At 41.6% G+C, this 23725-nt stretch overlaps 1 long non-coding RNA gene across 1 annotated transcript in view; it reads right to left on the minus strand.

Moving 5' to 3' along the window:
• The window catches only part of LOC121151326, an 89954-nt gene that overhangs the window by 26156 nt on the left and 40073 nt on the right, over nt 1-23725 (minus strand). Inside the window, exon 3 of the long non-coding RNA XR_005883153.1 lies at nt 15461-15514. This is a non-coding gene — a long non-coding RNA (uncharacterized LOC121151326). The remainder of the gene's footprint in view (nt 1-15460; nt 15515-23725) is intronic.

The raw sequence follows: 23725 nt of genomic DNA on the forward strand, positions 1-23725 counted from the left end.
CAGAAGATCTTCCTCTTTGTCTCTCCTGCTATCTGTAAATCTGACTGGCCGATAAAAACAAATTTTTTTTAAAAAAATAGCAGCACAATGTTTTCCATTTTGGAAAGCATTTATGGCATCAAAACAAGGCCATTTTTTTTGATGATTCTGGTTCTTATCAAACTGTTTCCAGGAACATGAAGAACATCAGACCTCAGGTGTCACTGACAAGGAGGAAATTAAAGAGGCAATGCCGTCATCTCCTCAGGTGAGCTCAATCTAGAGCACATTGATTATATGTACAGAGAAGTTCAAACTGTGAAAAGGGGAAAAGTATGATTACATTTTAGTGGCAAAAAGTGAATTGGTTCATAATATATTTTCTCGTTACATTGAAAGTGAATATTTAAAAAGAATTTCAAAATATTTTTCATGAAAAGAAATTAAAAGAATAAAAAACAATGTTTTAAAAGAAAGAAAAACCATGCAGTTTTATCCAAATCTCACAAGGTGGTATATGTCACTCTGACATATGTGTCAATTCTAAAACCATATCTCAGATGGCACGTCTCAAGGCAGATGTTTACGCATTCAGCTGCAAGCTACTAACCTCCTTCTATATAACAAAAGCCTGCCAAAACAATATTATAGGAATCTCTGACTAGCTAATGGAGTTTCCAATATTAAACATTAAAAATATTTCTTGGATCTTCTTTTCGTATGAAGTGACAAATTCCTAAAACATAGTAGCCATACATTAATGTCTCAACCACTCAGACCCCATGCTTCAACACAGGCTAGTTATTCTTAGCACAAACTCTCCTTCACTCCATCTTCCTCCCTTCTCTCCCCACCTGTGCCTGGGAATGGTCTCCTCCTATCCTTGCCCTCTGGCTGCTCACTGAGGTCTGCTGAGGGAGACCTCAGAAGTAAAGCCAAAGTCATGGAGGTGAAGTCCAGGATTAGCATTGGATGTTAGTGTCTGAGGAGCACCGAAAGTTGGTGAATTTGGCAGGTTCAAGGAAAACCATCACAGGCATACTAAGGAAATGCATTGACTAAATGGAAAACAATATCCTGATTTGAATCAGAAAAAGATACTAGTGGGAAAACTAGAAAAATAAATCTGCAACTTAGTCTTACTGCTTCAAGGTGGAATTTATTAATTTTGACAGATGTTTATGGTCCTGAAAGAAGCAAAAGAACTCGCTATACCATTGTGACAACTTTGGGGTATATACAAAATTATTCCCAAATAAAATGCTTATGAAAATAACAAACAGCTTTCCAGAGCCCCTAAATCAGAATCACAGCAGTAGACCACTCTGCTGATTTTTTTTATTATTATTATTACATTTTGAGGACAAAACATTGAAGTCATGACCTGAAAGAACTTGGAAAATATTCACTGGAGTGGAGATAAGGATGGAAAGGATTGTTTATGGATACAAAATGACAGCCTAATTTCTTGACTATTTAAAGAAAAGAACCAACTGAAGCTTTGTGGAAGTTCAGCATCTATGCCAGTTAATAAGAATGATTCATCCCTGGACCAGTGGCTGAATTTAGTTTCGTGCATTAAAAACCCTTGGGACAGTGCAGGTCATTATAGAAGCCAAGAAAGTAAACAACAGTGGAGTTGTTCCACTTCATGCTGCCTCTCAGGTTCAGACTTTATTTTTTTTTTTAAGATTTCTTTTATTGGAAAGGCAGATTTACAGAGAGGAGAGACAAAGATCTTCCAAACTTTTGGTTCACTCTCCAAGTGGCCACAATAGTTGGAACCAAGCCAATCTGAAGCCAGGAATCAGGAGCTTGCTCCAGGTCTCCCATTTAAGTGCAGGGTCCCAAGCCCAAAGCCCATCCTCCAACAGCTTTCCCAGGTCACAAGCAGGGAGCTGGATGGGAAGTGGACCAGCTAGGACATGAATCAATGCTAATATGGGATCCTGGCCTTTGCAAGGGGAGGATTAACCACTGAGCCATTGCACTGTACCCTCAGTTCCCTATTTTTTGCAGAGTGTGTCCTTGCCACCATGACACCTTGAGCTGAGGTTTCTAGAATCCAGGGCCAACCAGACTATTTCTGATCCCTGAGAGACCGCCCCTTGCTCCGTGCTGGCTTGAGCTTCCTGTCTGTAGCAGCTCTGTGTTCAGCCTCTCTATGGTGGTCTACATTTCAGTTCAAAGCTTTCACTCATGACTTTTGATGGATTGAAACTTGTACTTCCCCCTCCACTCCCATATCTTTGCCTGCTTATCTTTAGATGTAACTTTTTTAACAGTCATGTATGTATGTATCTATGTATGCATGCATGTATTTGATATGCTTATTTATTTGAAAAGCAAAGCAATTAAAAAGTTAAAGGAAGGGAGAGAGAGGTCTTCCATCCACTGGTTCACTCCTTAAATGGTCAGGAAAGCCAGATCTGAGCCAAGGCTGCAGCAGGTGCCTAAAACTTTATCCAGATCACCCATATGGGTGCCAAGAGCTCAAGGCTTCCACTGATTTCCCAGGCACAGAAGTGGGAAACTGGATTGGTAGCAGAGTGTTCCAATATGGGATGCTGGCATCATAAACAGTATGATGCCACAGTGCTGCCCCCTGGATGTAATTCTTACATTTGATGCTATCTGTGCAGTTCTTATGAAGAAAGCAGATTGGTAGAGATGAAAATATTGACACTATTATTTCATACTAAAAAGACTGAGTACCTCCTAGGTGCCAAGCCCCACTGAAGATCCTGGAAATCAACAATGAATGCTAACAAGATGACCTCTACCCTCAAGGAGCTAAAAGCCAAGTCTGGGGGACAAGCACCAGACAAGCTGTGGTTCTCCCTCTTAACTGCATACCTTGCCCATTATGACAGAGCCACGGGAGTCCAAGCCACAGGCAGGATGGGCAGGCTTTAGTTCCAGGATTAATTTCTAAGGGAGGCATAATCTTTTTGACCCTTGAAAAAGTTAAGAAAGTACCTCACCAAAAATACGCTGCTCTGGCCTACTGACTTTTTTAAATTAGAAAAACAGCAGGTGCAAGATGATTGATCTAAACTTCTTCCTGTTTCATAAAAACAGGGGATGGTATTCCTAGGGGAAAAATGCCCTCCAGGCCAGCATTGTGGTTCATCAGGTTAACCCATCACTGATAATGCCAAGATTGCTTTTGGAATACCAGTTCAAGTGCCAGCTGGCTCTACTTGTGATCCAGCTTCTTGCCAATGTGTCTGGGAGAGCAACATAAAATGCCCCAAGTGTTTGGGCCCCTACACCCATGTGGGAAACCCAAATGGAGACCCTGCTTCTGCATTGGCCTGGCTCAGCCCTAGCTATAGGTGGCCACATGGGAGTGAACTAGCAGATGGAAAGTGTCTGTGAGTCTGCTGTTCTTTCATTCTCTAATAAATAAAACTTCTAAGAAATTTTTTAAACGTATTTTCCACATACCAGAAGGAAAATCACATTCTTATTAGCATCAGGGTCAGGAAGGGGAAATCAAATCTGCACAAATTGTTAAACCAACTGTTACCTTTCTAGTCACTAAACTACCTAATTACCTGCCCTTGCTCAAGTTCTTCTGTCTTGAAAACATCTCGGTAGAAATGATAAACTCCAGATTCAGTGCTATAGCGTATTGGGTTACCCACTGTCTGTGCTGTCTGCATGTCATTCTGGTTTGAGTCCTGGCTGCTCCACTTCTGATCCAGCTTCCTGCTAAGGCATCTGGGAAAGCAGCAGAGAATGGCTCAAGTGCTGTGGGCCACTGCATCCATGTAGGAGACCCAAACGCAGCTCTGGTTCTTGGCTTTGGGCCAGCCCAGTTCTGTGTGGCCATTTAGAGAGTGAATCAGTAGATAGAAATCTCTCTCTGTGTCTCTTCACCTGTCTCTCTCTGTATCTGTGCCTTTTGAATAAATAAATAAATATTTTCTAAAACGTCAGGTAAACTCCAGTTTACCTCATGATGGCTCCCAAGACGCATAGAAATAACACAGCAGATCCCCTGCTAGTGGGGGATGCATTCTAGGACATTCTAGGAATGTTTGAACATCTACAGGAGACATTACATTGCCATGTTGTTCCTACACATTCATGTTTAGCATAAACTTTAACTTAGAAAGAAGACACATGAGATTAGCAACAACCAATAAGGAAGCACTTTAATGTCTACTGTTATTTTAATTATAAGGGAGGGGTAACAACCCCTGGGAATGAAAAGACAGATTTTTGTTTAATTTTTTTTAATTTTCTTTTTCCCCTTGAATGAGGAGATGGGTGCAAAAGTTTATAGAAGCTAGTGATAAAATATTTTAAAGTGGTAAACTTTTTACTCTGGAAATTTCCATTTAATATTTTGGGGCCATGAGTTATATGGGTCAATGCAGATAACCAAAACCATAGAAAGTGGAACTGCAGATGTCGGGGGGGGGAAGTATGTTACAACATACATCTATACCTTAACCCAGCTTACGTCAGTTTAATTCTCAGGTCCAGCCAAGAGAACTCTAAAAGGGAAGGAGTGAAGTTTTGCTGTTCCCACATCCCAATCCTCTCCTTTAAAAGAAAAGGAACTGTAAGGAAAACATCTCTCTGCCTCATGGGGCTGGCTACTATTTTATAGTGCAAGCAACTGCGTCAAACTGCTTCAGACACTGCGAAGGATGACAAAAACGTCTAGTGACAGAAATCCATGACTTCATAGCTCCTAGCTCCTGACTGTCACCTCTTAGGCACAAAGCCAGTGGTCCACGGGCCTTTGCATGAAACAAAAACACAGTCCTTCCACTGATGTCAGCCCTGTTGCTTTGGAGTTAGGCAATTAATGAAAATTAGATTAACATCAAAGAACTGTGTCTCCAGAAAGAGAAGTATTACATGATCTCACTTAGATGTAGAATATTAAAAAGAGAGAGAGAGTGAAAAGAGAGCAGGCAGGCTCATGGATAAACACTCCTCTCCAGGAGCTGAGGAGAGGAGGAGAAGGGGCAGTGGAGGCAAAGGAAGCAAACAGCAGGTTTGGCAGACAAACAAGGGCACTGATCTAGGGTACAACATGAAGACTGCAGTTCACAGAGTTGTATTAGGAAGGTTTGCTAAAGGGACAGATTGGAACTGCTCTGGTCACCAAAAAGAATAGCTGTTGGATGATACCAGAAAGAGTAGCTATGCAAGATAACAGATCTGTGCACCTGCTTCAGCAGAGTAGCCATTTTACTATTTACCCATATCACACAACACAGTGTCCTAAACCTCACATGGATACAAATTAACTAAAAAAAGCAAAAACAAAAACAAACAACAAGCAGAGAACCTTGTCGCGGGGAGCAGGGCAGCTTGTGACGAGGACTCCTCTGCACCTTCTTGATGGCAGATCCCACTTTGCTACCATTTCCCTGAATAAACAGGAAGGCTCAACTGAGTTAACTCTTGGCTGAAATGGAAAGGGCTTTCTTGGCCAGCGTTGTTCACATTTCAAGCTGATTTCAAAAGAAGCTTTTTCCAGATCAAAGAGGAAAGAGCAGACAAATTGATAAGCGATTTCAGCAAAAGCCTTCTTAAAAGACTGTGCTGGAGAAAAGTTTGTAAAATCAGATTTGCTGCTCTAGGTAAATTTAGCTTCTATTCTCAGCCTAGAAGGTAGAAATGTTTTATCAGAGAAGTTTGCCATCTTTCAGTCTGGAGAAGTTGATGAGCTTGTGAGGGTTATCTTTGGTTGCCATGGTAACTGCATGATTCTGGTCAAGTCTGTTGTGTCTGGGATACAGTTGAAGAAATTTTAAAATAATACTTTACCTGAGAAAACAAGCGTTTACAACAGATATCGCTAAGAAATATAAACTGGACAGGGGCACATTCAGTGAAGGCACGAGGTTACAGTATGTTCCCGCTGCCGACCCGGGTCATGGGTAGACAGGCCAGACACAAGATTCCCCAACTCCAAGGACTTACACTGTGGGGATTCTTAGGGACCAGCAGGTTGATTAGCAAAAATAACACCAAAGAAGACAGTTCTCCTGATTGAAAGTTAATAGGCAGGGCCCGGCGCGGTGGCGCAAGTGGTTAAGGTCCTCGCCTTGCACGCCCGGGATCCCATATGGGTGCCGGTTCTAATCCCGGCAGCCCCTCTTCCCATCCAGCTCCCTGTTTATGGCCTGGGAAAGCAGTCGAGGACGGCCCAAAGCTTTGGGACCCTGCACCCACGTGGGAGACCCAGAAGAGGCTCCTGGCTTTGGATCGGCATAGCATCGGCCGTTGCGCTCACTTGGGGAGTGAATCATCGGATGGAAGATCTTCCTCTCTGTCTCTCCTCTCTGTATATCTGCCTTTCCAATAAAAATAAAATAAATCTTAAAAAAAAAATGAGGTTCTGTCTCAGAACCAGGAAAATGAAATAAGTTAAAAAAAAAAAAAGAAAGTTAATAGGCAGTCCTCAGAGTACTTGTAACATGTTTCTACCAACAGACGATTTTTTAATAAATTTTTTAATTTTTGTTTTATGACACAGTTTAATAGGCTCTGGGATTTCGTGCCTCCCTTCCCAAGTTTCCTTCCCTACGCATTGATTTCCCCTCTAATATTACAATGGATGGTCTCACGAACAGTCATAAGTCTATCATGCTGTTATTGAAGTGTTTCCCGACAATGTAGGCATGGACAATGTCGGAGAGTCCAGCATCCTACTGTCAGGATATCTTCAACTGTTTCACTGGGAGTCAATATTTGGTTTGTATACGTGGAGACATATGCACTGTTTCCACATCTGGATATATCAGCCTCTGCTACACTTCCAATAGCATCCCCTTAAATACAGAGCCAATGAACACACAGGGAAAAACAGTAAACTTTCATCAATATGAAGTTAATGAACACGCAAAAAAAAATCAATGTGCTGTTAGATTGATGAAAGAAAATAAAAAACCTTCTTGTAGGAATAGTGCATGACCTACAAACCATCAGAAGATTTAACCATTCTGGAAGTCAACACACACACACAAGTACACGCCAGTGAGCAGCTCATCATTTCTATAAATATAAAGGAAATGTGATCATGGAGGCCAAATGATCTTCACATGAGCAACCTGAAATTCTTCAGGAAATATTTGGAAGCACAGGTGTGAGATACACATGGCAGCAAGAACTGAAAGAGACAGAAAAGAAATGGAATTGCCTATCGCCCTTCGAACTCTTCCAGGAATGACAGACAACAGTCATTGGCCTAGCTCCCTTGCTCCTCCCCTGATCTTCATATCTTTGTCAATGTCACAAAGTCTTTCTTTGCCTCTACTTGTCCATCTGTATCTTAATGGCAAATCCTCACCACTACCAAACACCTTGACCTCCCTCCCTTGTTTGTTCAATCTGAGAACTGTATGGAGAGATGGAACCGTCCCAGAATCCCCATAGCCTCATCATCTGCTCGTCTTTCTAACCCCAGACCAATTCCACATCTCTCTTCCGGCATTGTGAACTCCACACCACCACCCAAATTACAAACCCTCCTAATATCATTGCAGAAGTCATGTAAGATTACTGCAGGACATTAACTTCCTGATCAGAACACAAGTTCCTGAGGGCAGAGACTGTCTCCCATTGCTTTGCTAAACCCTCAGGAAGTTTAGTGGGCTCAAAAAATTGCTTGATGCAGTGAGGCAATGCCAATAATGAGGGTTTAGAGGGTTCCAGAGTCAGTTGACAAGTAATCTGATTTTTGAAACTCATGTATCTAGTTTGTATGCAAGTTAAAAAATATAGTGTGTATGTGCTACTGCAACAAAACCATTGAAGAAAGTAGCTTCATCAGGGGCCACTCTCCAAAAACAACTAACAGAAGTTAGTTTGTGGATTTCAGGCTTTTAGAATTCTTCAAATTTCCTTTATTACTCAAAATATTTTGCAATTAAAGGTTGTTCTTTCTATTAATGTACTGAGATCTGACTGTGCTGCGTGGGAACCACCTCCAAAGCCTCACCCAGCAGGAACCATCCTCAGATCCTATATGATTTCTCCCATAGAAAAATGAGAATTTCTCTGTTAGAAACTTCAATGCCTCATTCAAGAAGGAAGAAATATCACACGTATTAGAGCCATTGCCACTGTAAAGTGTAGTTTTGTGGGGCATTACCACTTGAGCTAATGACAGACTCCTGGGACCTTTGGACCCAAACTGGGCATACAGAATGCTCTTCACTTCAGCCAGTGGCCAAAGGGCCCCAGAGCATGGTGGGTTCTATCATTCTGCTGGGCAAACTATGCCACCAGCTGCAATAATGTGCCAGCTTGGCAAGAACACAAGCCCAAATGTCTTCTCAGTTGCCTACAAATAAAATAATATCCAACAAGGGGATGATTGGATGGCACCCGATGTCATTTCCTCTCATTAAGGAACTCTCAAGAAAAACGAAAATAGCCATGGAGTACTGCAAGCAAAGCAATCAGCAGCGACAATTAGCTGTCAACTCAGTCATCAACGCTAAGCCTTGTGGAGGGAGTCAGGCTAGCTGTTAAAAGCTTTCAAATCAACACTACATTGGGAGCTAAGGGGGACAAGGACCCAAGAAGGGCCAGAGCCTGCTGCACACAAGTGGTACCTGAATCAAACACTCTGCCAAGTGGAGCAGCGGGGTATGTAATTACAGGAGCTGCTGCCCAGTTGTGTGTGTGTATGTGTGTGTGTGTGTGTGTGCGCGCACGTGTGTGTTCATGGTGTGGTGCTACGGAGAAATCTAATAAGGGATCCTGCAACAACCTTCCCAAGTAGCTGTCAATCTATAGGTCTGGCTGCTATCCTTGCTGTTTATTGATCCATCTTTCTTCTTCCCCTGGAACAAGTCTACCCTTGCACGTCCATCAACAATTTTTGTCCATCTTCACAACTTTAACCCAAATGAACTCCCCCTGTTGTCAGTTCTCACAAAAGAGTGACATCTATGTTACAAGGTCATTAACAGCAGGTGTTAAGAAAACACATGTACATAACAAACAAAATGCAATTATCTCAATATCGAATTATACATAGCAATCAAGTTTTAGATTATATGAGGTAATAAGCTCTTACATGCCAAGATTTAGAAGCAATTATTAGAAGGGGCATCATTCTCTCCTTCCCAACATTCCTGCCTAGGCACAGAAAACAAAAACTCCTCTCTTCCTGAAACTATCAGGAAATGAATCTGTCCCTTCATTATACCCGTTCACTCCTTAAAGGGAACTTCTCGAACTATTGACATTGAGTGAGGATTAACGCAAAATCTTCTGTCCTCTACAGATCTCATACCATGCAGTTTTTCTTCCATGAAAGAAAACTTCATCAATTAAGTAAGAGCCTTAATTCTTGCTAAACCTGTTCATAATTTAAGCTCAATCTCCAATATGTAAGGCTAACATTTGGTTCTCAGCTGTCTGCGTCTAGTTCTCCATCCATGGTAAAGGCAGTCCTCGTGGCTTTTGCGGCAAGGAACATGTTCAACTTAGAGATGCATTCCCAGCCTCCCTCTCAGCTGTGGGAGCACTAAGATAGAAGCAGAACTCACTGATCAGGGCCACCAGGACAACTCTCCAGCGGGGCTGCATGACTTCACCAACATCCATGTTGTCCTTCTCTGCTACCTGCTTGGAACACATCACAGGCTGTCCCACGAAACAAAATGTGTTAAAATAGCTTACAGTGATTGCCAGAACTGGTTAACTCCATGTCCCAGCTACAGGCTTAGAAACATCTAACAAAAACAAAGACCAAGTGAAGGCCATCATGAAGAGCATTTTTTAAACAATGTTATCCAGATCCCTTTTATAGGATCTGCAGTTTAAGAAGTGGGACAAGGGGATACATTTACTGGAAGGTGACAGTGTTAGAATTTCAACAACACAATATCATTAGATTATAAGATACAGAAAGCTGGGAAAATTAAGAAGTTAAGGGCCATTAGTAAAAACCCATGACAGAGCAATGGATTTTTCCTGGCAAGGACAGAGTTGAACCAAGATTTTAAGGCAAGAAACCTGTTTCCTCAGCAAAAATCAAATTGGACCGGAAGGTAGCAGACCCCTTCCTAGGAGGCGGGTTTCATAGGCATTCTAAGCTTACTTAGGCTACTACAGGAAAATAACACACATTTGGGGGCTTAAAAGTAATTAGAATTATCCAAGGTCAATGCATAGACATGTTGAAGATCTATGTGAGGTCCCTTCTTCATAGATGGCACCTGCTGAACAGGTGGCTGTGTTCTCATGTGCTAGACTGGACCTCTTCTATGGGCACCCCTAAATCGCAGGATTCCATTACCTCCCAGATTCCCCACCTCTCAATACTGACTCACTGGGATTCAGATTTCAATATATGTCTTTAGGGGTGGAAACACAAATATTCAGACCAGAGCAATAGCACTTAGAAATCCTTTCATAAGAGTAAAAACCAGAAAAAACTCCTGGCTATCAGAGTCCAGTTTTTTTGAGCACCAAAAACACAAAGCTCGAAGAAGAAATTTCAAATCACCAATCTTTAAATATGAATGTCAATAATTGTGCTCCATTAAATTGAATATATTAAATAGAAACTGCATTTAAATGCCTTAATTTTATACAGGATGTCACCTGTGACCTTAGAGTTCCCTTAATATTTTGACTTTGAATGATTTTCATGTTATTAAAGACAGAGTGAGTTCACTATGAAAAGAAAGTGGAAATAATGATTATATGAAACATGCCAGTGCATAGGAATCACTGGGGGGTTGTTAAAAACTGCAGGTTCTGGGAACTGGTATTATAGATCAGCAGGGTAAGCAGAGGCTTCTCACACCAGTATTCCACATCAGAGCACTGGTTTGAGTACCGGTTGCAATGCTTCATATCCAGCTCCTTGCTAATACACCTGTGAAGGCAGCAGATGGTCCCCATGGGATTCAGGAAGAAGCTCCTGGCTCTTTGCTTCAGCCTCGCCTAGCCCCAGCCATTATGACCAATTTGGAGAATGGCCCATCGAGTGGATGTAAAAACTTTGGGTATGCATCTCCATCATTTACTGTTAATTCTGCCTTTAAAATAAAGAAATCTTTTTAAAAGAACAGTTCTAATTGATCAGGTCTGGGCCAGGATCTGGGATTGTGCATGTCTAACCAGCTCTTGGGGGACACAGATGCTGTGACATCCCCAGGCCACCGCTGGAGAGGTCAGGGTATAGAAGGTTTAGGAGATGGTCCCCAAGCTGGCTGGAGTATCATCCGATAGTCATGAACAGGCCGAGGCCACATAGAAAGCTGTAATCTTTTTGGATCTTCATGCCCCTTTTCTAGGATCTGCAAACTCCTGAGTGCCCACTCTGCTGTCTCAGCTTCATCTTTATTTTCTCAGTCTCCCTTTCTCTGCTTGCCCTCACCATTATGGAGGCCACTGTGACAGTGAGAAGCAAGTCTTCCACTTTCCTTATCCCAAAACTCAGACAGAGCTGTTGTGTTTCGGCCCCTGTAGATATAGATGTCCAGGAAGGGGAAAATCAAAGAATGCCAAATAGAGCCCATCCGAGAAAGCAATGAAGTTTTGATCCTTGTAGTTTTCCAATTAAGTCTTAGATTGTGACTCAACTGCCTTTACCAATTCAGTTTTCCATTCATTACTGATGGGTATTTTTATTTGCAGCCAAAGTTATTCTTTAACACCTCTGACATCTAAAAAGCTACAAAGCAGTTCAGCAGCCATTTAAACAAAATCACAGAGATATCACTGACATCCTAATAGCAAAAAATCAATTAATTAATTAATCAATGCATCATTGACAAAACTATGACTTATATTGCAAAACAGGAAAATATTGAAATTTTTGCACTTTTAAACAATTTATTTATTTAGAAGGCAAAGTGACAGGTCTCAGCGAGGTGGCCTAGCAGCTAATGTCCTCATCTTGAATACGCCCAGGATCCCATATGGGTGCTGGTTCTAATCCCGGGAGCTCCACTTCCCATCCAGCTCCCTGCTTGTGGCCTGGGAAAGCAGTCAAGGACGGCCCAAAGCCTTGGGACCCTGCACCCGCGTGGGAGATTACTGGAGGAATTTCCTGGCTCGGGGCTTCCAGCTCCGGATCGGCACAGCACCGGCAGTTGCGCTCACTTGGGAAGTGAATCATCAGATGGAAGATATTCCTCTCTGTCTCTCCTCCTCTCTGTATATCTGACTGTGTAATAAAAATAAATAAATCTTAAAAAAAAAAAAAGAAGGCAAAGTGACAAGGAGAGAAAGGGAAATACACAGAGAAGGAGAGATCAATCTTTCTTCTGCTGGCTCACTCACTAAATGCCCACAGTAGCCAGGGCTGAGCCAGGCCAAAGCCAGCAGTGAGGAAGTTCATCTAGGTTTCACACATGAGTTGCAGGGACCCAAGTACTTGAGCTGTGCTCTGCTACCACCCACATACAGTCCCAGCAAACTGGCTCAAAAGCAAAATAACTGAGACTCAGCAATTCAATAAAGGATGTAGGCATCCAGGTGGCTACTTAATGCACTGTGTCAACTTCTACTTTGGCTTTAACAAGGATTTCCCAGGCAGAACATAAAATCATCCTTTACTAAACAAACAAACAAATGGTAAGTTTAAACTTCATCAAAATTTTAATGCTTTGTCTCTCTGAAAAACACTTTTAAAGAAGGTTTTTTAAAAAAAAAGCTAGAGGAGTCAGCACACTGGCTAATTCTCCATCTGTGGTACCAGTATCCAACACCAGTTCTAGTCCCAGCTGCTCCACTTCTGATTCTGCTCCCTGCTAATAGCCTGGGAAAGCAGCAGAGGAGACTCAAGACCTTGTGAGAAACCTGGAAGAAGCTCCTGACTCCCAGCTTCAGGATGCCTAGCTCTGGCCGCTGTAGCCATTTGAGGAGTGAATCAGCAAATGGAAGATTAATCTCTCTCCTTCTCTCTCTCCTTTTTCCCCTCTCTAACTCTGAATTTCAAGTAAAATAAATAATTTTTTTTAAAAAGCTATAGATTGAGCAATCTTATACAGAATATATCCTATCATAGTTCCACAAAATCAACATGAATAACTTATAAAATGGGTGAACAACTGGGACACTCACTTTGTCAAAGAATGTACAGAATGTAAAGAGACAAAGAAGCATATAAGAGATGCTTAACATCATTAATCATTAAGAAAATAAAAATCACAACTAGAATGAGATATTAGTAAAAATTAAAATTGCTAAAATTACAAGGATAATAATACAAAGTCTGAAGAGACTGTGAAACAAATACAGCTTTCATATATTGAAATGCAAAACATCACAGTCACTTTGGAAACAATTTGAGGATTTTTTTGATTTGCTACTCTTCCTATAGGATGCAATAACCTCACACCTTTCCCATGAGCAATGAAAGCATATGTCCACACAAAGGCCTACTAAGGAATATTTGTGACAATTTTAAATCCTAGCAACCAAATCTGTCAATAAATCAATGCTTATCCAATGGATAAAGAAACTGTGGCCCACCATACAATGGTATTCTACTCAACAATAAAAAGAAACTAAATATTGGTACTTGCAACAGTATGGATTAATGTCAAAAATTTTTAAGTAAGTGAATGAAGCCTGAAACCAAAAGCTATATACTATGTTATTCCGTGTTTATGTTCTGGGAAAAGGGACATGCGATGGCAGCAATCAGATGGTGGTTCTCAAGAGCTGCAGGTGGGGAAAGGTATCTGGATATGTTCTATGACTTGATCATGATAGTGGTTACATGACTCTATAGATTATATTTGACAAAGCTTTTGCAACCACATTAAGTGGAGTAAAATTTTTTCTGTGTCAATTATACCTGTGTAGCTCTAACCAAAATAAAGAAACAGATAGTCTTATGACAAAGGATGGTGCCTGGTCATGGATATTCACATAGATTAACAACTAATTATAACACACACAGACACACATACACATTATTATGATAAGATCAATTCCATACGTATTTTAAATTAAAATATAGAGATAAAACAATACTGCTTTTAGAAGAAAACATAAGATATATTTATGCTCTTGAAATAAGGCCAACATTCTCTAAAAAGAATGCACTAATACCTATCACAATGAAAAAATGGTAATTTACACTATTTCAAGGATATTTCTATTCACAAAAAGTAACAAAAACATAAAGTCTTTTAAAAAGGGGTGATATTTGCAACACAAGTACCTTGTCAAGTTCTGAATCCTTAGTACATAAATCCAACTAAGTAAAAAGATAATGTAATAAGAAAGACAACTCAAAATTCTTCACATTTTTTAACACACACAAGATTTAACACAAGAGATAGATAGATAGATAAGCACACATATATAACTGTCATTTAATATACAAAAGGTGTCTGATTTCAAAAGTATCTGATCAATATTAAAATAAATGAAATATTGCAACATTATAAATACAATATTAAATGCATATTTAAAATAAATGTATATTGAAATAAACTCAAATTAAAACTACAATATGTTGCTTTTCCATACTTACCAGGAGATCTTAAAACAAAAAATTAAACAAGGAAAACACAAAATACATTGCGTTAGTAATGAAATCACACCTCTCACTTACTCCTGTTGAGAGTACAAATTTTAGATTGATATATTATCAATTACACATTAGCAATTTTACTTTGATAGTATCCTCTAACCTGTATATATGTCTGCTCTGGAATACAGGCATTCCCTGCTTGTATGCATATCCAACTGAAATCTGCATGTACAGTCAAAAACATAGATGGGCAAAACTGACTCAAGAAGAAATAGAAAACCCTATTTGGGGTTTCTATTTAGCCCAAAAACAAAATATAATTTAGTGGGTAACAATTCTTCTCTCAAGGAAACTACCAGACTGTCTGCTGTCAAGTTCAACCATACATTCATGCAGCAAATAATTCAAAACCATGCCTAACAATGAAAATTTTAACCAATCTCCCTAGGACTAACTCAGGCAAGTGTACTAGCTAAGTGCAAAAGGATAATGCATTATGACTAAGTTGACTCTATCTTAGCAATGCATGGTAGCTTAATACTCAGAGATAAATAAATGGAAATAGATCACCACTCACAAATGAAAGGATAAAAATCAGTTGATCACTTCAGCAGGCATATGAGTAGATAATCATTAAGCAAAACCCCAACACCTGTTTGTGACTTTTAATTAAAGTAAAAATAGAAGAGAAATTTGTACCTTGACAGAGTATTACAAAACATCTCTAATGAATGAACATATCATGATTAAATTTGCCTGCTGTTAGATATTTAAATTCTCTTTGCTTTATTTTGGTATTGTGGTAAACCTCTTCATAGTGCTCATTGAGTTGGATAACTCATCTGTGTTTCATTTTCCTAACAAAGAAGATGGAAATAGCACCTAACTCACAGGGCCATGGTAAGGGTTACATCTAGTGTTCAATGTAAATCTTAGGAAATCTTGGAAGAAAAACACAGTTTCTAAATCTGAGAAAAGTTGCTCTGTGTTTACCTGTCGGTGTATCTGTCCCAGTGCACCAAAGGCTCAGATCAGAAGCCAGCTACTCTGTCAAAGATAAAGAAAGGCATTGGCTTAGATTCACAGGACATAAGGCTATCACCTAGGAAGAATGCAGTTAGTGATGAGACTGACCACTCGCCCCATGAACCCCTCTAGTGAGATGCCATTTGCCCATCCCAGTTTCCATGCTATAATCATCACCTGTGTAGGACTCCTACCACGTTCCCCTCATCTGCTCAGGACTACAGCACCTCAACTCTGCACTGCAGGCAGCCATACAACCTAAGCACAGTGTTCTTCTCCTGAAAACCAGTTTGTCACCCTTCTGGCTCTTCCCAAATAGGCTGAGCTTAGTGTCGTGGGTTGCACATCTCCCATCACACATGCTCATCGACTTCTGTTACCTTCACTCTGTGCATACTCTAGGCCCTGGTTTCTTCCTCAGCTCCTCCTCACGCCTTGACACCTGCCAGTCTCCATACACATGGCCCCTCTGTCCACACTGACTTCCCCCTTCCATGCTCTCCTGCACTGAAGTCCTGCTTGATGGTTCTTGTCCCACATTAGAACAGAGACACTTCAACCACTTGGTCAGTCGGCCTTGACCAGCCTCATTCCCCTGTGCATGCGCCAAAGAAGCAGGCACTCTCTTGTGACATGCAACAAAGTAGCCTCAAATTTGTTGTGGGAAAAAATAGAATTAAAAGTATTTATTTATTTGGATGCACACAAAAAAAAATTGAAACCCCTGCTTGCTTTTCTCTCCTTTTTCATAACACATATTTTCCATGAGTTTCTTTGACAACCCTTCATATCTATGTAGACCTTCTGAGGCCAAAGGTCATGTCTTTCTTGTTCACAAACATTTATTCAACCCCTCAGCCTTTCAGAACACACTTAATAAACCTTTTTTTGAGTATAAGAATTAATAAAACTGGGGCTGGCACTGTAGCTCAATAGGCTAATCTTCTGCCTACTAATGCTGGTATTTCATATTGGTGCCAGTGCATATCCCAGTTGTTCCACTTCCCATCCAGTTCTCTGCATATGGCCTAGCAAAGCAACAGAGAATGGCTCAAATTCTTGGGCCTCTGTACCCACATGGGAGACCTGGACAAAGCACCTGGCTCCTGGTTTTGGATTGTCTCAGTTCCAGATGTTTCAGCCATTTGGGGAGTAAATCAGTGGATGGAAGATCAATCTATCTCTCTTTCTCTCTGTAAATCTGCCTTTCTAATAAAAATAAATATATTTTTAAAGACTTAACAAAACTGATTATCAGTCTTTGATTTTCCAGCTCATCTTTTGATTCATACTGATAATTTAATAGGCTTTTTACTTCAAGATCATATTTCATTGATTTTGAGATATCACTGATTATAGGAATAACTATTTTTTGTATAATAATATAAAAAATGATGGCATGCTGAGCTGTGATATAATGCCATGTTAAATTTTTTATTTCAGCCTTGTTTAGACATGGATTTAGATGGAATCCATACATAAAGGGAAATATGAAAGTATGAGATACACGTTGGTCAGGCTTCCCTCTCTCAGGGCACTGGTGTTCCCAGGCAGGCCCTCATTACTGTGCACACAGTATTGTGTTCCTTGCCACTGGGATCTTTCTGGGTGCTGCCTGGAAGCAGCAGCTCTTAGAGGAGCATTCCAGCACCTTCCCTGGGATTTTCTCCTGAGCTGCTGGCATCTTTCCACAACAACTGATGTTGGCAAGCAAACCCGACTCCAGTGACAGCAGAAAACTTCAGCAACACCTAAGGCTCATATGCCCTTCCCAAATGGTCATTAAACCAAATACTGATGAAAACAATCAAGGGATTTCAACTGTCCTCTCCTCCAGCCAGAATTACCCATGCACAGGTATTTGCAACTATTACATAACTATACCTGAATGATGGCAACAAAAAGGTGGTTTGGGCTGTACAACACCTTCACGCTATTCAAGAACAAAGCAACCCTTCAAGAACTGCATTTGAATATACAGTGGCTTCTGAGAAACTTTCTAGAATCTCTGGATGCATGGTGCTGACCACAGTGGTCACCATCTGTTCCTTTCTAAATGGAGAGACAACACTGCACTGCACAACACCTGTACCTTGGTCGCAGCCATTCATTAAACTGACTTCCAACCAAGCAGCCTGAGGCATTAGAGCAATGTCATGCTGGGCTGGGACAGTACTCTCTGAGTGCTAAGCATGTGGGCTTAGCACGAAACGCATTTGGAAAAAAACAAAAATCAGATTTCAGAGGAAAACATGTCTTGGTTTCTCTCAAATGAGTTTTATTATTTTCAAGAGGCTTTAGCAAGGGGAGGGAGACTCTCAGTAACTTCTGGCAAATCACAGACTAGAAGGAGGAGGGGATGCTACCATTCTGCCATTGTTGTAAGGGGAATCTTGCCAAGGCAGAGAACTGAGAACTCACTGGCAGCAACAGCTTACCTGCTCTATGTACATGAAATTTTTCTCATCTGTGGCACTGCCAGGAGTGTGCAATAAGAGGATTAGCAAGGTCCCTTTCAGCTCTAAGAAAGGTTGGAAGAAAGGAACGTTCCAATTCAGAGTCCAAGGTCTTGCCCTTGGAAATGAGAGAAAAGGAAGCCTAGACATGAACAGCTCTCAGGATTATAGTATGACAAAACACAGAATAGAAGGGCTCCAGGGCTTGGGTCTCTCTGGCGCCATGACACACACCAGTGCCATTCCATCATGCATGATTCCATCCCATTGGGCTGTTCCATGCAACTCACAGAGGGCCAGGCCATAAAAGGAACTCTCTTCTGTGGCCACTTGGTTAACACTGTGCAGTGCTACACCTGACATAGCTCTAGATGAAAATATGACAGCTTGCCACTTTGTCAAGTGCTGAGTCTGACACTCACTGCTCATCGCCCAGAGTCCTTGCAAAGAACTCCAGATGTTGCCCTTGTATATTTCACGAGAAACTGAATGTGGGAAAGGAAACTGAACATAGCAAGCTATCAAACTGTTTTCACAAACACACCAACATCTATGTACATATCCAGCAACAACATTTTCAAAATGATAACAAAGTCAAATGGAGCTCAAACACGCAGAAAAAAAAGGAAGGCTGTCCTAAGTAATGCTGAATAAAGCCATCTGTTGGCTGTAAAAAAGGAAGCGTTCCCCGAATATTTGCCTGTTTCCAGCTCTTTTCATAAATGCTATGGTAGCATATCAAAACTATCTGGAGTGAACTTCATCAACTTCAGCAAATATGAGTTTATTGGTCACTTAGGCTGGGTGTCCTGCAACTGCATGGCACTCAGCAAGGGCAAATTCAATTCACAATGCACTGCCCACACAGGCCCCACCCCTTTCTATCCCTTCTTTTCTCCACATTGGCCAGACACCTCAACCCTATTGCTCCTTCCTCATTCTCCTTGTCTCACCAAGGACCAAATCCTATAGCAACATCCCATCTTCTGGTGTTCATCCCTGTCGTGATGGCCTCAGACCAAAGCATCACCTGCCATTCCCTGGACAAGTGCAAGATCCTCTAGACTGCAGCATCTTCAATGAATTCTTCCAGCCCATATCTTCCTCATTTACATTTCATATGTCGCCCCTCACTCATAGACCCCTTCAAGGGCTCCCTACTGCCTGTGGAAAGAGACCAGAATTCAACACAGCGCCCCACCTTCATCCCTTGTTCTGGCCTTGTCCACTTGCACCCAGTTTTCCAGGCATGATATTCAGATCTCCAGGTCCTCACCAACCACTTCTTCCTCCATGTACAAGAGCATATCTAGCAATTCCACTCCTTTCAAGATGCAAACTCCTTCCCCCAGATGATATAGGATTTGTCCCTTCCACTCTTGTTTCACCAGACAGCACCGTTCTCTGCTCAGCTCCAGCTGCACCAACCCTTTTCGAAATCTCTTTCCCTCTTCCCAAAGTTACTTCCACAAAGGGGCACTCCTTGCCAGTTGTTCTTCACTCTATTCACTAAAATTTGCTCATTGTCTTCATTACTTTTTTCTGTTTTTTGTTTTAAAGATTTATTTTTATTATTTTTTATTGGAAAGGCGGATATACAGAGAGGAGAGACAGAGAGGAAGATCCTCCGTCCGATGATTCACTCCCCAAGTGAGCGCAACAGCCCATGCTATGCCAATTGGAAGCCAGGAGCCTCTTCCGGGTCTCCCACGCGGGTACAGGGTCCCAAAGCTTTGGGCCGTCCTCAACTGCTTTCCCAGGCCACAGGCAGGGAGCTGGAAGGGAAGTGGGGCTGCCGGGCCAGAACCGGCGCCCATATGGGATCCCGGGCGTGCAAGACGAGGACCCTAACCACTGCACCGCCGTGCCAGGCCCTTTTTTTTATTTTTGAAACACAAGGAAACAAGGATTCTTCCCATCCTCTGGTTCATGCCACAAATGTAAACAAAAGCAGTGGCAAGTTCAGGTTAAAGGCAGGAATCTGCAAATTAACCCAGGTCTCCCATATGTGTGTCAGTAACTCAACTACTTAAGTCATTGCCTTCTCCCTCCCACAGTACCCACTAGCAGAAAGGTGGGATCAGAATCAGAGCCAGAACTCAAGCCCAGGCATCCTAATAGCACATGCAAGGACCCTAAAAAACATCTTAACTGCTGCACCATCCATTTCCCCTGATCTTCATTCTTTAACTACAGCTCAACATGGTTCCTTAACAAAGATCACCCTTGACCTTCCTCAAAGGAAATTTGATCTTTATGCCACCTGCCCTGCAGCCCACTACTGTTCTTCATTTTATTTGTCACAAAGGTGGTTATATGTTTGTGAATGTGGTTGCTGTTTTAAAGCTCCACACATCTTCAATGGATATTCACATCTGTGAAGTAGAGATGATTCAGGTTCACGGTTATTCCCAGGGCTAACAGAAGCCTACTGCTCAGCGCAAGTTTTAGAAATTAATGCATAAGAACTATAGCTGCATTTCCTCTAGGAAATACCTTCTCCCTCCCACCAGGCATGAGACCACTGCTTTTGTCGCAGCTCAGCTATGCCTTGAACATATTTGAACCTGGCCCCTGTGATGTCTAAGGCACTTCAATATCGTTCTTCTACTGTAGAGGGGGTCATATTTCCATGGGTGGTCATTTCTGAGGGCATCACAAACATAGGAGCAAGAAAGTCATGCACTTACAGTAATTGTTTATTTAGAGGAAAATTCTAGTTGGAATGGGAGAAATGGCATGATATATTACAGTGCCTTTGGAGGCCAGCTAGAGCCACCACGCCACTGGTCTGTCCCCCACTCTAGCATAGCACTTGCCTATTGCAACTGCTCAGTAATAAGTAAATATGGAATCAACAAAAAGTGTGTAACAGAATAAATGATGTTTGTTATTATCAACATTATACCACTTAGAGAAATAAACAGGAAAGCAAACTTTGAAATCATGTGGATGCTTTCTGATGTCAGATTGAACCAAATAAAACAGCTGCTTCTGCAGGAGTGTCCCACAGTTCAATCTAATATTCATGTGTGGCAGAATACATGTATACATTTTGGCGTTACACTTACTCATATCACTTACCAATTTGTACAAGAAAAGCTGTAGTGCAGACAATAGGGTCACATAACCAATGTGATCACGTGACTTGATTTGCATGACACTACTCTGACTTATGATCATTGCCCTGGAATAGTAATTTCACTATTACGCTCAGATTCACTGTAAATATTTCTCCACCGAAATGCCCCAATTGGATGACAGCTCTATGATTTGTGCCCCCATCCTCTTAAGTAGCTCAAAAGCAGAAGCCACAAGAAAGCTTTCTCACCCAATGAATATCAAAGCTCTCTTCTATGAAGGCAAACACAGTCTAAAACTAATAAAGATGCACAATCTTTAATAGTTCTTGAAAAATACTTGGAATATTTAAGAAAAAGTGGAAAATGTGTACTACAAAAATCAAGTATTCACTTTCAAAATTTTTTTTACACCAAAACACTCTTTTTAAGAAAAGATTTTTTTAAGGTAGATTTAGAGAGAGGAGAGACAGAATATATTTCATCCACTGATTCATTCCCCAAATGTTCACAATGGCTAGAGCCGACTTAATCCAATCTGAAGCCAGAAGCTTCTTCCAGGTCTCCCACGTGGTACAGGATCACAAAGACTTGAATCATCTCTGCTACTGCTCTCCCTGGCCATTGCAGGGAGCTGGATTAGAAGTGGAACAGCTAGGAACTGGCGAGGTGGAGGATTAACTCATTTAGCCACTGCAGCAGCCTCTTCATCAAAACCAACTTTCAATTCTGTTTTTTCAAGAACTTTTGAAAGTCTCACCCACCACAGAGGACCCAATACACATCCCACAGCACCATGTTTCCATGGCTTCTTATCCTTCCTGAGTCGCTTGAGGCTTAGTGATATTGAGCTGGCTGGACCAGAGTGCCCCCAAGGCCAGCATCTCAAACGCACAGTTCTTTTCTGACCCCCACATTACTCTGGTCCTTTAACTCATCTTTGCATTCTTCACCACTGGGTTCTATGGACCAGAATGTAAACCTCCCCTTAGAGCTTTCCTAAGAGGAAAAACGCAGAAGGAGGAGGAAGACAAAGTTGCTCAAGAGAACATCCTCTATAGCAGATTAGGTAGAAGCACACCAAACTTAACCTGCTGAGAATATGGATCTCTGCCTCCTACCTCTCCTCCCACACATGGCACACACCTAAACAGCTGGGTGGGGTGAAAGAGATATGAGGGATTCTTGATAGAAAAAATATTTGAGGGAATTGGATACAGAGTGTGTTTGTGATGACTGACCACATCATATTGGGTGTAATAATAATACAGTGATATCTTCTGCCTCTGCTCAACTGATTCAGGGAAAGAATACAAACCCTGGGGCCAGCCCTGGGGCAGAGCAGGTAAAGTCACCTCCTGTGACACCAGCATCCCACACATGCTCTAGTTCAAGTCCTGGCTGCTCTACTTCGGATGCAGCTCCCTGCTAATGTACTTGGGAGAAGGAGCAGAAAAGGACCCAAGTGCTTGGGCCACTGCACACACGTGGGAGACAGAAAAGAAGCTCCTGTCTGTGGCCTGGCCCAGCACCAGTCATTGTGAGCATCTGAAGAGTGAACCAATGGATAAAGGGTCAGTCTCTCCTCTCTTTCTCTCTCTCATAATGCTGAAGAGATCTTTAAAAAAGAATGCAAATGCTGATGGTGATACACAGGTCTTACTTAAACATGTACACTTGCCACAGAGAGGCAACAAATCCCACGAGGGACTACAACCATGTACAATACTGTCTACTTCTCAATAGGTTGACTTAAAAAAAAATGAACAGGAAAGAATATAAATAAATAATAAACAATAAAGTCCCACTCCCACATGTACTAAACATACCACACAATGCCCAAGTTGTCTCCTTTGGATTTCAAAGAGCCCGGCCCCAGTCGGGGAACAATGCCCACGGCCCCCCACATTGGCAGCTATTGTTTATTAGTCCCTTAGGAAGACTATCTCTGTAAAGAATCAAAACTCACTTCATTCTGCTTCCTGAAGGCCAAGGCCACAGCATCCCTGCCCCAGCACAGAGCTGTCTCTTTCCTGCTAATTCCTTCGCCCACCCCATGCAAGCTACACAGCTCTTATGCTCAGGTTCCAGAGATCCAAACACAGTAACAACAATGCCACAAGACTTGAGTTGTTTATTCCTAAAATGACCATTTCATTCACTGCTTAAATTAGGATACTGTTTCTTTAAGATTTATTTACTCATTTGAAAGGAGCAAATACAAGGAAAGTGATGAAGGGAGAGACAGAGAAATAGCGAGATCTTCCATCTACTGGTTCACTCCTCAAACAACCACAATTGGCCTCCCACATGGGTGGCAAGGACTCAAGTACTTGGGCCATCTTCCATTGCCTTCCCAGGCACATTGACAAGGAGCTGGGATAGAAACAAAACAGCCAGCGTTTGAACCAGTGCCCATTTGGGATGTCAGCACCTCAGGCAGTAGCTTAACCCATGGTACCACGATGCTAGCCCCAAATCAAGGTACTTTTGAGAAGGATAGGGGGTGCTAACCAGACAGGGTGATGGAACAACAGGTATAAAGTGGGGCCACACCAGCAAAACTGGAACTATCTCAGGGAAGTTGAACATTTGACTATGATCATCATAGTACTTATCCCAAAAGTGGGTAAAAAAAATACAAACAGCCACCACAGCTGTTAACCATATATGCCAAAATAATACAAAACAACTGT

The sequence above is a fragment of the Ochotona curzoniae genome, unplaced genomic scaffold, assembly GCF_017591425.1.
Source record: "Ochotona curzoniae isolate NIBS_2020 unplaced genomic scaffold, NIBS_Ocur_1.0 contig_2318, whole genome shotgun sequence".
Taxonomy (NCBI): domain Eukaryota; kingdom Metazoa; phylum Chordata; class Mammalia; order Lagomorpha; family Ochotonidae; genus Ochotona; species Ochotona curzoniae.